Genomic DNA, 14,906 nt, shown 5'->3' on the forward strand with positions numbered 1-14,906 from the left:
TCCTTCTATTGCTAAAAATGCAATTGAGGGGGTCCCAGGGCTGGCGAAGAAAGCTGCCATGTGCCTTCAGTTTGGAAACAATGCACAAGGGCTTAAAGTCCTGGGATTAGGATTCGGAGTTTCCTCTTGGATGTTCCGCGGGGGCCCCGGACCTCTCGCGCACCTCCTCGCGCTGGCTGCTCGCCTCCGCGTCCCTAGGGATCGTACAGGCTGCGGGGACCTCTCGGACAGCTGCCCCGAGGCCGGGCGGGACCAGCCGGGCAAGATTAAAACCTCAAGGCGGCGGATTCTAAGTCATCAGAATAGAGTTTTCACGTGTCAGTGTTTCCATTCAGCCACTTTCAGGCTTCTGGGGAAAAGGGCAGGCGTGCGTGAGCGCGAGTCTACGCGGTCGTAAATAGTGTGTTACGTGCCAGGGGAGGGAGGGGGGGGCGGTTAGGAAGTTAGCGGATGCGGGCGGGAGGGGGTCTCCGCCTGCGGGCTCCCCATCCCGCGGAGCCGTGGCGCACCCGAGGGACGGTCGCCGCGGGGAGGGGTCGGCGCCGGGCGCCCCTCTCCCGCGCTCCCCCACCCCCCATCGCCCCGCGGCGCCCCCGCGCGCCCTCGCGGGTTCCTAGGCCGGTGAAAGCCAACCTCACGGTGGGACAGGACCCGAAAGTTAGCCCGCCCGTCATCTGGGGGCCCGACCCGGTCTGCCTCCTCGGTCGGCGCCGAGCCTGGGGCCCCCGGGATCGCGGCGCGAGGAGGCGGGGCTGGCCTCGGGGTGGAGGGCGGGGGGCCGGGAGGGGCGCCTGCACCGAGTCCGGGCCGGGGCGCGGGGAGGAGGGGGGGGCAAGTCTGGCGACGTTTGGAACCTGGCGCGCGCGCTCTCCTGCTCCCCGCGCACCTGCTGCTCCCGGAGGGTAGGGGTGGGGGCGGGGGGCTGGAAGGGAGGGCGCAGGGATGATGGGGCGGGGGGGGGGTGGTGGTGGCAAAGTGGGTGAGGTGGCAGCGAAAACGGATAAAAGATGGTCCTTCCCGCCTTCCCGAAAAATACAGAAATTTCTCTTTTTTGGCAGAGACACGTCTCTCCTGGCAGGTCTACAGAATTAGAACGTCGCAGCTGTTGTGGCAAGAACTTCGCAGCCCCGCTCCTCGGGCAGAGAGAAGCCTCTGTTCGCTCACCACGGCTCCCTCTTCCCCTCTCCGCGGCGCTTTCGCTTGGAAACGTGTTTCTCCTTGACGCCGACCACCCACACCCCCCCCCCCGCAACCTCCCCCCCCCGCACCCCCAGCGCGCCTTTGCTCGAAATGGTTACTCCTTTTAGAAATTGGAAAATCAATACTAGTTTAGCTTCTTCCGTGAGATGATGCACCCGCTAACCTTACAGGGAGGGAAACAGCCGAAGGCACAGCTCCAGCCTCTGGAGAATTTTACATAGAAATTCACAATGAATGATGCTCCGGAGCGCGGCGGAAATATACTTCGGTTAGTGGCTTTGCTGCAAGCCCAAGACACACCTCTCAGCTACGCCTTCGCTGTTTGGTGGTAGTTGAGGTTTTTTGGTTCGAGGATTGATCAGAAGCTCGCGCTGTGGGTGTTTATTCTTCCTGTTTTCTTAAACCTCCTCTTGGATGGTTTCCTGTTAGTTTTCAGATGTCATTTGCAGCACAGACAGATTTCATATGCCTCGTGCAGATTGTCTTCAAAGTTCTAGTTTAAAGAGCATTATGTAAGCCTCCCTCTATTTACATAAGAGCTTTAACTCAAACCTCTCAGAAAACCATTTATTACCAACTGAAACCTATCCAGGGGAGCGGCATAACCGACCTGTATCTTTATGACACTCGCAAGAAACAGCAGTAGTTCATTCATTTTGAAGAAAGAGAAAAGTAGATGTAACAAAGAATTGGAGTATTTTGCATTTTTATTCAGCTCGGTTTTATATCATTTAGGCACTGTTCTTAGGCTTCAGGCAGCGCCAGTATTTATAGGATACGCTTTTTTTCTCTCCAAGGTCAGTATTTAGGCAAGAGAGCTGGCCCTGTCCCCTCAAGTTTAATCCTAATTGTGAGACCAAAGATCTTTTAGTGAGTAGAACCAATTAAGTACAAATTATACTAAGTCCTAAATTACTAAAAGGATTCATGAATACATGATCACCGTAAACAGAAGTCAAGCAATAATAAAATAATATAGGATGGAAGTTTTATTTCTTTTTTTAAACCATCTGTACCTTCATCACATTCCCTTCCCCATAGATGACCACTGCTAATGCTCCCTTTTTCCTGTTGTTTCTTGCCTCCCTACCTCCCTCCGTTTTTTCTTTCCATCTACTCACCAAACTTTGGAGCAGATTTGTATGGTCAGACATTGTTAAATTTCTTTTAGGAAGATGGAGCCTGGTGAGATAGGACATTTAGTAATAATGAGTTAAAAAATTGGGACACTCTAGGAAAAGACAATATCTTGACCCAAACCACATGGGATGCTAGCCTCAGGGTATTGCTCTATGAAGAAAAAAAAAAGCCATTAGATTTTAGCTGAAGGGAAAAAAAAAGCCATTTAGATACTGGCAACTTCATGTCAATAGAAAAGATCAACAAGAGTCCTAGGGACATCTTTGCTTAACTATTAGAAGCAAGAAATACTTCAGGAGAGTTCTTAGAGTCTGATGTTCTTCATGGTGGCCACTGTTTATTTAAACAATCTTCTCTCTTCCTGCAGACCCAGGACAGATACTGTGTTTCAGCCATGTCTCAGATGTGGAATTTGCCTCATTACGGAATTTGTCTTGTTAGGGCATCTTCTCAGAGGATGCCCCTTCTAAGATGTAATGAAGCGCCGTTGCGGGTAGTGTTACCAAGAGGATTTGTGAATCAGACAGGTGGTGTCTCTCACCTGCCACCCTTCTCACCACTCTTCCCTAACACTCTGGCCACACAGTTCTGAGTCGGCTCTTTTTAACCCATTTAGACTCTTTTCTCTGAGAGGCTCCTCACTATTGCCTTCCCGGTCATCATTAATCTGATAAAGTAATCAATGCTAAGGTGTTAAAAGCTGATAAATGCTAAGAGGCATTTTCATTTTCCAGAGTGGTTGGAGGGTCCATTTTATAGGCCCACAACAATGAAACTCAATAGTGGAACTGGAATTTAAGACTGTGGTTGGCAGATGGGGAAGATATTTTAAGCAAGAGGCATTCACAGCATTCCTAAAATAAAGCCACATGGCCGTGAGTCATGTTCTTTGTCCTCTCTTTAAAGACCCGCTCTACCTCTGTGATATATCCAGATATGAAATTCCTACTGGAAGAACAGTGCCCTTGCAGAATTCTTTACTAGTAATTGAGTGTTGGAAACATCTTAATGGGATTGATGTTGTCTTGAGGAACTTATTTCCAGTAACAGGTTCCATGGAACTGATACCACTCTCTGGGGAGAATGACCCATGATTGGCCAATAAAAGTATTAGCACCATAATGATTGGTTCAGAAAGTGCACATGACCTGAGCAGACCAATCAGAGCCAATGAGCATTTGGACTCAAAATTTTGGCCAGAATGATGAGAAAGGAGAGAAAAAAAATACAGCTCAGATGCCTTGTATACTAAGATAGAAGACTTTATTTTCTAGGAACTTTGTTGTGGTGAGAATTTGCTCAGTAGAAACCAATACAGAGAAAATAAACCAATACAGAGTAACATACCATAACATAACTGAGCCTCTGATTCATCTGTGTGGTGTGTGTGTGTGTGTGTGTTTTGTTACTTAAGAGAAGAAATAACCCCCCTCGCCCCATATCTCCCCAAAGTTAAAGTTTCTGTCACTTGAAGTTTAAACAGCCTCGACTCATGTTTCTTATGCTTTTCAGGGCAGAAGGTTGAGTTAATCGTGCATCTCAGTTCATGGCACATTATCATCATTGATCCATGCAAAGCCCTTTTTTCACCGCTATCTTCTTTCCTTCCTTCTTCCCTTCATTCTCCTTTAACCCGTATCCCACTCTGGTTCCCATCTCTGCCATAAGCCACCATTCTAATATGTTATATGTATTCTTGGAAATGTATATTGTTTCTCTGAAGGAATGGTTTTTAATTCATGTAAATGACACTGGATTGAATATTTTGTTCTGTTTCTTGCTCTTTCACTCAGTACCGTGTATTTAATATCTTTATGTGTTGTTTACGTTTACATGTAATCTATTGCTTCCAACTGCTACATAGTTCACCCTCATGTGTGTATTAGTCAAGCTCCAGTAGGCAAAACAAAAACAAAAACAAAAACAACAAAAAACCAACCCACACTAGGCATCCCAATAGGGAAGTTAGTATAAAGAGTTGATTACACAGGTTAGAGAGCTGAAAAGACACAAAGCAAAGACTAATGGAGTATGGACATAATAATTGCACAAAGAGTGGGCTGGGAGAACAAATATAAAAGATCCAGGCTATTAAACCTTTCAAGTTTGGAGGAGAAGCCCCAGGGAGATGGGACTCAGACCTCTGAAGAAGGAGTGCTCCTCAGCTGGTGCAAATACCCTGAGGTAAGAGGAATAGTCTTAAAGAGTCGGGACTCAAACCTCAGGAGGCTCTGAGGGCAGGACTAACGAGGCTGCTTCTAGGAGTGACAAAAGGCACTGGAGGTTGAAACACACTGCTGCTGCTGGGGTAAGGTGTCTTTGCTTGGGGGGATACTGACAGGTGTCAAATACTTGGCCCCTTTCATGTTTTGCTTTTATGTAATACACTTATTTATTTTGATTTTGCTTTCATACCAATTGGTACACACACACACACACACACACACACACACAACCTCCTGTGAAAATTTTCTTAAAAGTGTTATGATAATCCCATCAAACATTTGATGGGTATGAATTTACCAAATAAATTTACCAATTTATTTACCAAATAAAAATATTTACCAAATAAAAATAAATAAATCGGTGAGAAGAAAACAAATAAATACACACCTATGCTTTAAGCTATTTTCAATGCTGAAGAAATAATTTTGCAGGGAAATTTAGTTAGCATTTCGTACTCAAAAGGGAGAGTCTCTGGCTTTGTCTTGCAGAGTTCAGGAATGTTCCAGCCTTATTTAGTCCAGGGGAGCAAGCAAACCTCATCTAATTCACACTGTGGGGGACAGTATAAGAGCAAGTATTCACTAAAGCGGGCTTTAGTGGCTGGCTACTCAAAACAGTTTATAAGAAATGACCATGCAGTAAATCATGTGTGGTTTATATTACTGTTAGTGAGACGGTCCTCCTTGGATGACATGCTCAGGCTCTTCCAGGAGAGCCCAAGGAAGTCCAGATAAAGGCCACAAAGGATGCATTTTCCCTTTTGCTTCATAGTTTTCTCTGGGTACTCAGCCAAGGTTTATTGTACACTGGCTATTCAGTACATGGCTCCCTATTTATGAGGTTGCCACAGTACATATGAAGGTGGAACCCTTTGTTCTATTTTTCCATCTGAGATACATGAGCAAAATCTAATCTTTTTGTATACTCTCTTTTTCTGCCTAAAAATCTTTAATGGACCAAGGCAACTCTTTTTGCCTTACTTCACATTGCCTTCCTCAACCAAACATTGAGCTCTTAATATATGCCAAAGGATGTAACGTGAATGAGCCCCTCTGTTAGGAGATGAGGCTGGCAAACAAATACAACCGTGTTTCTCACAGATTAGTGGGGGAAGATGGACAGGTAAATATTATAATGTGGTCTGTGACATCTTTCACTCATTTACTGGCTAAATTTACATATTCATTCCATTTAACATGTCCCTGTGCATCACATACTGTGCTAAGCCTCTATAGAAGGGGTTTTAACTCTTGGTTCACATTAGGTGAGCCACCTGAGGAAACTAGGAAAGACAAGTTGGTCCAACCTCAGGAGTAATCATGTAAGTGGTTAAGCTTGGGCAGTGCTAAGTGAAATGAGTAAGTCAGAGAAAGACAGTTGTCATATGACCTCGCCCATACGTGAAATTTAAGAAACAAAACCCAAGAGCACAGAGGAAGGGAGGGAAAAATAAAACAAGATGACATCAGAGAGGGAGACAAACCATAACAGATTTTTAACCACAGGAGATAAACTGAAGGTTGCTGGATGAGAGGGAATGAGGGTAGGGAGTAACTGGGTGATGGGCATTAAGGAGGGCATGGGATGCGATGAGCCCTGGGTGTTATATGCAACTGATGACTCACTGACTCTACCTCTGAAACTAATATTACATTATATGTTAATTAATTGAATTTAAGTTAAAAAATATATTTTTAAAAGCTTGGGTAGTGTGAGTTTGAAAACTGCCCAGTTTTCGAATTCTTATATACAAAGTTGAGAACCACTGTTCTAAAGAGACAAAGACATTGTCCCATTCCCCATAATTCCATGGCATAAACAGACAAGTAACTAGACAATTGTAATCCATTATGAAGAGCCTTAGAACAGAGATGAGTATGGGGAGCAATGGCCTTTCTTCCTCTCATTTTTACACATGAAGAATCTAAGAGTCTCACATGTTAACAGATTCGCCCAGAATCATGGATTGATAGAGCCAGGATATAAATCCAGGTAGGTCAAATCTGACTGATCTAAACCGCTACGCTACTCCCAATAGAAGGAAACTGTACTTCCCCATAGAAGGAGACGAGGAGAGCCAGGACTACTATTTTCATTATTTTACAAGGGTATTCATAGTGTTTTTGTGTGTTCTAATACGGATATAGTACTCATATGAGTTTCTAAAGGTTTGCGAGTGAAAAACCATAACAGTTATAAAAAAATACTCTGGTGATTCCATGTTCTCAAAATATTTTCTGAACTAGATACCCATAAGGAAATCCCGCAAAGGTGATATTTTTACATCATGATTCCTATGTGTCTTGGAATACCCACCTAACACAATTGGACAATGTTTATTTACTTATCATTCTCATGAGAGTATGATAAATAGCAAATACAATTCTGGAATTCAGGGTGGAGGCCTCTTTGAAAACCTGACCCATAATGATTAACTCTTGAAATATACAACACAATGTAATTTGGACATCCCCTAGGCCTTCTCAAATGTCATTCTAGTTAGTCATTTTTGCTTTCCTAGAGACTTCACAGCATCCTCTTATTTTTTATGCAGGAAACTGTAAAAATCTGAATGCAAAGTTTCTGTTTAAGTTATTCTATTTTAGGTTTTTATTTTTTATAGTTTTCCTTTAGGAAAACTTTTGCCTGTGGAAAAACATCTCAGCTCATCATAAAAAGGGTATACGCAGGCAAAAAGCAAAATAACTTTTCTACATTTTCTACTGATGTTTTATACATCAGTGAGGTTATGCATGACATGTCCAAATTGAAAAGAAAAAAACTGAAGCAGCATCTCTGCGATGTCCATCTGGAGGTTTCCTGAGTAAGGAGTATTAGCCAAACTCTAGAAGAAACCCCTAGCCCTTGCCAAAACAGCACTGGGGCTGGAACTGACAGAAAGTTGTGAAATAAAGCGGAATTTTACAATTTTAACTACATTACAGCAGTGACCTAGTGAGATAGAGAGTCAACTCCTAAAAATAAACTTTGAAAAGAAAAGGAAAAAAAAAGAACTCAGTGAGGCAATACTTTATGAGATAATAAATAGTGGAGTGTCAGTGAGATATTTAATAGTTATATTAGAATGCTTTTGTTCAGAGATTTCAGAATATCTGAAACTTAAAAATATCACAATGATTCAAATTATGCAGATCTATAGGGGGTCTTTTAAATGTCATATAGCCCTTTCATTATTATCTGTGAGATTGTATTGAAATTCTATTGAGCTGATTGTATGAAAAGGTCCTACAAAATTCAAGATAAATTTTCTCCCCTAGATCTCATCTTATAATAATAATAAGCAATGATTACTACTTTTGGTCATTGTATATGATAGAAACTACTTATTTCCATTCATGGGTTGATATATGTAAATCAACTTCTTTCTGGCCACACCCAGGAAGCAGATATTTGTCTTTATTTGGTATCTCAAAGAGACTGGGACCCACATGGAATTCAGCATGGGTAAAACTCAGCATGACATGTCCTGTAATAGGCATTTGATCCCCTGGAAGCAATTTATGGAGGTTGGAAAGGGCTTTTTCAGGATGCAGAGTTCTACATGTGCTATGTAGCTTGTCTTCTTTTTTTTTTCTTTTTTTAGAATTTTTTTTTTTTTAAGATTTTATCTATTTATTCATGAGAAAATAGGCAGAGGGAGAAGCAGGCTCCATGCAGGGAGCCCAATGCAGGACTCCATCCTGGAACCTCAGGATCACACCCTGAGCCAAAGGCAGGTGCTCAACCACTGAGCCACCCAGGTGTCCCTGTAGCTTGCCTTCTATACAAATTGTGTATGTAACTGGGCTGTTGTAATGTTGCTACTGAGCATGCCCTCCTGTGTGAGGAAGGATGCAAGTAATGACTTCTAACCCCAAACCCAAATGTCTTAACAATAAGAAAGTTCTGTTGTCCTACAGGCCGAGAAATCCCGAGAAAGCATAGTTCCTGTGTTGTTAGTTCATTGGCTCATCAATTCAGGAAGAACCAAGTTCTTTCTATTTTTTTTTTCCTCAGCTATTGCTAGTTTTCTCCTCAGCTAGCCTTCTTCAAGGTTACAAAGTGGTTGCTGCAGTTCTAGGCATAAGATGCAGATACCACAATGCTTGAGAGTTGAAGGATCCTTGATTCCGTGCATCTCTTTAGTGAAAGGAAGTGAACTTTTCCTGAAGTCTCCAGCGGCCTATAACTATGGACTGGAACTGGGTGGATGCACATGCCCCAGCCAGCTGCCAACCAAAGAAATAGGATCATCCCGATTGGATTCCTAATCAGGAATTACCCTGAATCATAGGAGGAGAATGGACATTTAAATTGGAGCCAGTCCTGGGAAAGAAGAAAGTAGAATGACTCCTTGCTGGGCAAGAATAGGTGACTCTCTGTGGAGCATAAAGACAGTGATAGAGGAGAATCAGAGGGAAAAAATAGTGTAAGGAAATAAAGCTCAGAGATGATTCTTCCTAAGAACAGATAAATTTACAGCTATTGGAAGCAGGTGGTAACAGAGTAGGACTCTAATTTTAGCCACCCTAAGGGGGCCTCTATGCACACCAGGTCAGCACTGTGGGTAAAACAGAATGGGGAAAATTGGGAGCTTCCTGTATTGGTTACTGAATTAATGTCAGTTTTGGTTTTGGTTGATTAAGCCAATTAAGGTGATTTTACAATAAAACCTTGCTAGAAGAGGCTGCAGTTGAGTGACTTGCTCAGATTCACATGATAAATTTGATGATTTCCTCCACCTGTTCAGCTTGGAAACAGATATAGAAATAGTTTAGAGTGAATGTCTAATTCATTCATTCATTTACTCATTCCCTTATTCATTTCTTTACAAATATTTTTGAGCACTTATGTGCCAAGCACCATTTTAAATTCTGGAATTAATACTGAAATAAGTATTAGATGTCTGTCATGGAGCTTACATCTCTAGAGGAGAGAAAAACAAGAAACATATAAAGAACAGATGGTGATAAGCTCTATGGAGAAAAACCACTGCAGGGTACGGTGAGGCAAATTTGGTGTTGTATATGGTACGTTCAGAAAAAAAACTTATTAAAAGGGTTTTTATCTGATATCTAAGGAAGAAGTGGCCTTGAAGCTATAGGGGAGGAATGTTTCAGGCAGAAGGAATAGAAATTACAAAGATCCTGAAGTAGGAGCTGGCTTGAGGGCAAAAAGGCCAGAGTGGCTGGAGCATGGGATGTAATGGGGAATGAGTTTGGAGTAGAAAACATTCATGCATGGTATTGTAGGCCAATGGTTTTCACAGTGTGATCCCAGACCAACTGCTTCAGCATCTCCTGGAAACTTGTTAGGAATGCTAAACACAAAGCTCTGGGGTGTGGGACCCAGCACTTGGTGTTTTTTTTTAAGATTTTATTTATTTATTCATGAGAGAGACGCAGAGAAATAGGCAGAGGGAGAAGCAGGCTTCCTGTGGGGAGCCCAATGTGGGACCTGGTCCCCAGAACCTGGGATCACGACCTGAGCCAAAAGCAGATGTTCAACCACTGAGCCACCCAGGTGCTCAGCACTTGGTGCTAATAAGACTCCAGGTGATTCTGATTCTGTTGCAGCTAAAGTTTTAGAGCTAGAGTTGGAGGCTATTTTAAGAACTTTAGATGTTAATATTTAAATAAAATATCACCTTTTATTTTTTTTTCGATTTTTTTTTTTTGGAGAAAAGGCGGGAATGGGGAGAGAGGCAGAGAGAAAGAGAGAGAATCTCAAGTAGGCTCCACATTCAGTGCAGAGCCCAACATGGGGCTCTATCCTAGGACTCAGAGATCATGATCTGAGCTGAAATTGAGAGTTGGATGCTCAACCGATGGAACCACCCAAGTACCCCCAAAAGTATCACCTTTTAAAAAAATACTTATTTATTCATGAAAGACACAGAGAGAGAGAAAGAGAGAGAGGTGCAGAGACATAGGTAGGAGAAGCAGGCTCCATGCAGGGAGCCTGATGTGGGACTCGATCCTAGATTTCCAGAATCACGCCCCAGACCAAAGGTGGCGCTAAACCTCCGAGCCACCTGGGTCGCCCAGTATCACCCTTTAAATAGAGACAGGATCTGGCCTTATGCTTAGACTGTTTACCTTGCTCCCCTTATCTTGGTCTGGGCCTTGTCAAATGCTCTCTTTATTTAAGATGCTGAGACTTGGGCTGCCTGGGTGGCTCAGCTGTTGAGCGTCTGCCTTCGGCTCACGGTGTGGTCCCAGGATCCGTGATCGAGTCCCACAGCAGGCTCCCTGCATGGAGCCTGCTTCTTCCTCTGCCTGTGTCTCTGTATCTCTCATGAGTAAATAAATAAAATCTTAAAAAATAAAATGCTGAGATTTTGTTCATATTAATGTTTTGCATTTCTTTTCTTTTTAAAAATTTATTTAAATTCAGTTAATTAACATATAGTATATTACTAGCTTCAGAGGTAGAGTTCAGTGATTCATCAGTTTTTTTAATGTTTATTTATTTATTTTAAAGATTTTATTTATTTATTCATGATAGACACAGAGAGAGAGGCAGAGACACAGGCAGAGGGAGAAGCAGGCTCCCAGCAAGGAGCCCGATGTGGGACTCGATCCCATGACTCAGGGATCACGCTCTGAGCCAAAGGCAGATGCTCAACCACTGAGCCACTCAGGCGTCCCCGATTCATCAGTTTTATATAATTACCCAGTGCTTATTACATCACATGCTCTCCTTAATGTCCACCACCTGGTTACCCCATCCCCTGACCTCCCTCCCCTCCAGCAACCCTCAGTTTGTTTCCTGTGGTTAAGAGTCTCTTATAGTTTGTCTCCCTCTCTGATGTCATCTTGTTTTATTTTTCCCTCCCTTGCCCTATGCCCCTCTGTTTTGTTTTTTAAATTCCACATATGAGTAAAATCATATGATAATTGTCCTTCTCTGATGGACTTCTTTCACTTAGCATAATAGTTCTACACACATTGTTGCAATGGCAAGATTTCATTTTTTTGATGGCTGAATAATATTCTGATATATATATATATAATATATAACACATATAATATATATAATAATATTCTGATATATATTCAGCCATATAATATATATAATATATTATATATATATCTCACATCTTCTTTATCCATTCATCTGTCAAAAGACATATCAACTCTTTCCATAGTTTGGCTATTGTGGACATTGCTGCTATAAACATTGGGGTGCAGATGCCCCTTCAGGTCACTACATCCGTATCTTTGGGGTAAATACCTAGTACAATTGCTGGGTCATAGGGTAGCTCTGTTTTCAACTCTTTGAGGAACCTCCATGCTGTTTCCCAGAATGGCTGTACCAGCTTGCATTCCCCCAAGAGTGTACAAGGGTTCCCCTTTCTCTGCATCCTTGCCGACATCTGTCATTTCCTTACTTGTTAATTTTAGCCATTCTGACCAGTGTGCTGTGCTATCTCATCGTGGTTTTGATTTGCATTTCCCTGATTTGCATTATTTTCATTTAAATACAAATATTTTCATTAAAACATTATCTCAATTGATGAGTTTTTGGCACCTCCTCAAAATTTGCACCTACAATGAATATCTCACCCACCTTGTTCCACCGTCTGGATAAAATAAAGACAGAGGCTAGGGATACAATCAGTGGTGACTCGGACAAAAGACGACTCAGTGGTAGTTGTTAGGATAAAATTAAACTGGGAAGAATCAAGAGGGAAAGGGAAAAGGGGAATTCAAGACAATGAACTTACACAATTCTTTTAAGGAGTTTTGCTGTCAAAGAGGAGCAGAGAAATGGTCACTAGCCATTGGGTGTGCGGGGTCAAATGTGGGTTTTATTTTATATGGAGAATATTACAGCATGTTTGATGCTTAGAGAACGTTACAGAATTGGGGGGTTGATAATAAGAAGAGGGAATGTGTATCAGAGATGGGGGCAGAGGCTGGACACCTGTGTATGCACTAGAGCGCCCAGGGCTTGGAGTGAGGACAGGGATGTATTTTCAATTTTACTAGAAGCAAATCAAGTTAGCTGTTAAGAGGACAAATGCAATATGTTTCTGTAACTAACCCTTGTAACTATTGTATATTAACCTGTGTAATGGGATGGGCAAACGTTCTTAGCAACTGTTTCATCACACATGCAGAAATATGATCAACACGGGTCATTCCGGTAATGTCCTTTGACGAAGGGCCAGGTGGTGTGAAGGGAAGTTGCCTGAGTATTTAACCTTTTGATGTTTAATAAGATGTAAGTTTAGAGAAGCAGACAGACGAGCATTCCTAAATTTACTTTCTGTCCACTGGGTTTTTGGTTGGAACTGGATGTCAGACACTTCAAGGTGATCTTGTCAAACTTGGAGTATATCAATTATGCCCATCGTGGAATAAGGGCACAGGGCATCTTTTTGGGAAGCAAGTCGTGGTATCAACACATTTATTAAGAAAGTTAAGGAGCCTCCTTGAGTTCTGGCCCTGACATGACACCTCTGCAATCACACACAGCATCATACACAGAACTGAGGGTTTTTCTCAGAGAGCAGTTGAAAGCCTTTGGTAAAGACTGCCTAAGGAGCACAGCAGAGATGATCTGGGCTCCGGGCTTCAATTTTTTTTTTTTTTTTTTTTTTTAGGAGAAGGTGTTACCAGACATCCATAGCCGTATAAAAATGTTAGGTTGCTGCAGTTTGCACTTAACAGCCTGGCATCCCTTCCCAGGGGTACAGAACATACCTCTCAAAGTACAGAATGAATTGGACTCATGTACAGAATTCTTTGTTACGACCTTTTAAAGGTTGGATATATCAGCCAGGAATTTTGTTTACATTTTTTTTTTCTTAGTTGTTATTATCCCTGAAATAAGAGGCTAAAAAGGATCATTTGGCACCTAAGAGTCGAATAAAGAAAATACCACAATTAAAATATGGTCAAGCTAAATATTTTGTGTAGTACAGACTAAATAAATGGGCACTAACTTGGGGTGCCTGGGTGGTGCAGTAGGTTAAGCGCCTGTCTCTTGGTTTCATTGAAGGTGGTGATCTCAGGGCTCTGATTTCAGAAGTCCTAAGATCAAGCCCAGCGGTGGGCTCCGAGCTCAGTGCGGAATCTGCTGGAGATACTCGCTTCCTCTGCCCCTCTTGCTTGTGCCTCTTCTCCTCAAATCAATCAATCAATCTGAAAAAAATGTTCGCTGACAAAAATTTGCAAACTTCAGCTTGTGAGGTTAGTGACAAGTAAACCTAGCCATAGCATAGCCATAGCACGTGTCTCAAATGTCCTTTTTCCTTCCTTTTTTTCTGCCACCGGTGAAGAAACTCTGTAAAGAGGGTGAGCTGAGGAAGTGCAGTCAGAGTAACTGAGCACTGGCCTGCCCAGTGGAAGGAAGGAGCAAAGACTTGGGGCTATGCTAGATGGTGAGGGGGGTACAGAGTGCTGAGGGGCCCAGAGTAGTGTCACAGGGTTAAACTTGTGTAGACACCGAAGTTCCACTTGGGGAAGATCACAAACTGCTATCCTGGGGTTAAAGTGCCAGGATTTATATGAAACCACTAAGAAGTTCTATCTTTAAGGGGGAAATTATTCAAGTTTCTGGTCTCTTAGAGATGACTCATCTCAAAGTCATTTTATACTTTTGAAATTTGTCAATGATATAATGGGAGCAAAGTTTTTCCTGTAAAGAAGACATAGGCTGTTTGTTCCCTGCAAAGGAAGTGAAAAATGAGGAAACCATCTGGCATTCGCTCAAAATATCTAGATAATTGAGGCCAAAGTATCTTTTAGCTTAATTTTATATCAATGAACATCCTTCATGCCCCCTTCCACATTTGCTGTGTAGAAAGTATCTTAAGAGTCTGAAATTTTCTAAGAATGATTTTGAAATACAATGGTTATTAATACTATTGGATCGTGCTCTCCATTATCCCTAACAATTCTGCTATTCTTGAGTTTAATATACGTGTGTATATATATATTAATTAAGGAGATATTCTTTAAGAAATTTTGTAGATTGAGAAGTCCTACCTTTATTGAAAATTTCATAGCATTGATCAGATATTTCTCACAGGTGATGCGATCTCTCTCTGTTATCTTTCAAAATTTGCATTTCAAAGCTGATTGATAGACTAAGTGAGATGAAGTGATGTCCTTTCTGTACAACAAAGATGTAGGATGCATTTCTGCTTAGAAACATTATTATTTACTGCCAGGGTTATTTAATAAGTTTAGTTTGGCATCTCTAATTCAGAATCGTATATTTTATACCACAAATTCAAGTTCTGTTATAAAAACTTACATTTCTTGGGAAGACACAGCCATATTTAAAAGACATTTGATAGCTTCACTCCCCCCCACCCCCGTATCAGT

Source organism: Canis aureus, chromosome 7, assembly GCF_053574225.1.
Source record: "Canis aureus isolate CA01 chromosome 7, VMU_Caureus_v.1.0, whole genome shotgun sequence".
NCBI lineage: Eukaryota > Metazoa > Chordata > Mammalia > Carnivora > Canidae > Canis > Canis aureus.